Raw genomic sequence first — 1,401 nt, forward strand, 5'->3', positions numbered from 1 at the left:
GCACTGAAATCTCTATGGAGCAGTTGTACTCTATACACATGCTGCTACCATCAGTCTGAATCAATGGCAACTCTTTCTTTTTTTTTTTTTTTTTTAATTTCACCCTTTCTATGCTACCAATTACTTGCAAGAATGAGTGTGTCTACTCTGTGATACCAGATGGAGACCCAGAAATCTCCCACAGCCTGCCTACAACCTGAGATTCTCTCTCTCAAGTGGTGGTGAGTGTTCTGATTCCTTAGAAAAATCAGTTCTTTTAGAATATCCATATTCTGCTGACTTCTGAAATGCATGGGAACAAGATCCTTTCAAGAAGTTTCCTGTTCCCTCACATATTAAACACCTGACCTTCTGATGTTGTCATTTATAATTATAAGGTTTTCTGAGTTTCTAAGCTCCTTGATTTAAGAAAGGAAAAGGGCAAAGATGCCTTTAGTCTAAAATCTTATGGCAGAGATGGCAATTTTTCCTACTTAATGACTTTGGCTTTTAAAATATTTTTAAAATTGACTTTTCCAATATCATTAATATTAAACTTTAATGAGGTACAACAATTGGTCTCTATTTGCCTGGAGCACCAGAGGAAGTAGAGTATGGAACAAGAGGAGAAAATGAAATATATGGCTAACTGCCTCTGTGAACAGTTGCCTCATTTGCCATGAGACAGAAGAACCGAATGCTGCCTGGCTACCATTACCGATCATCCTGTTCAAAGATTCTACAGAAGAATCCAGATCAAAAGAGGGGAAATGCAGAATAAAATATCAAATTCTCAAGGCATACAGACTTTTTGGACTATGGAGGCTAAATGAACAACTCAGAAAAAAAAGTTAGAATAATTGCACACTTCAAGAATGTAATCAATGCACTGAACTGTACATGTAGGAATGTTCAGTTGGTATATGCTTTGACATATATATTCTCAATAATAACAAAAATAAATTATTAAAAAATAATGAGACATAAAATTACTCATAAATGAAATTTCAAAAATGATTTGAAATTCAATGTATAACATGCTAACTTGATTAGTAAGAAAAAGAAACGTATTCCTTTTATTTAATCATGATTACTTCCATATTCAAGTATTGGTCTTATTTATGTGGATAATTGGTCACTAAATTATGTTTAAATTCAACTGCATGCTGAAGGAGATGACCACATATGTCTATTAAAAATAATTTATTTTCCTTATTTTGAGGGGAAACATTGTCTCTTGTTTCCATAAGAGCTTAATAAAAATGTTGTTGTTGTTGTCAAGTGCCGTCGAGTCATTTCCGACTCATAGCGACCCCATGCACAGCAGAACGAAACACTGCCCGATCCCGCACCATCCCCACAATCCCTGCTATACTTGAGCCTATCATCGCAGCCACTGTGTCAATCCATCTCATTGAAGGC

The sequence above is a fragment of the Orycteropus afer genome, unplaced genomic scaffold (assembly GCF_000298275.1).
Source record: "Orycteropus afer afer isolate SDZICR_OR568_19922 unplaced genomic scaffold, OryAfe1.0 scaffold00417, whole genome shotgun sequence".
NCBI classification, from domain to species: domain Eukaryota; kingdom Metazoa; phylum Chordata; class Mammalia; order Tubulidentata; family Orycteropodidae; genus Orycteropus; species Orycteropus afer.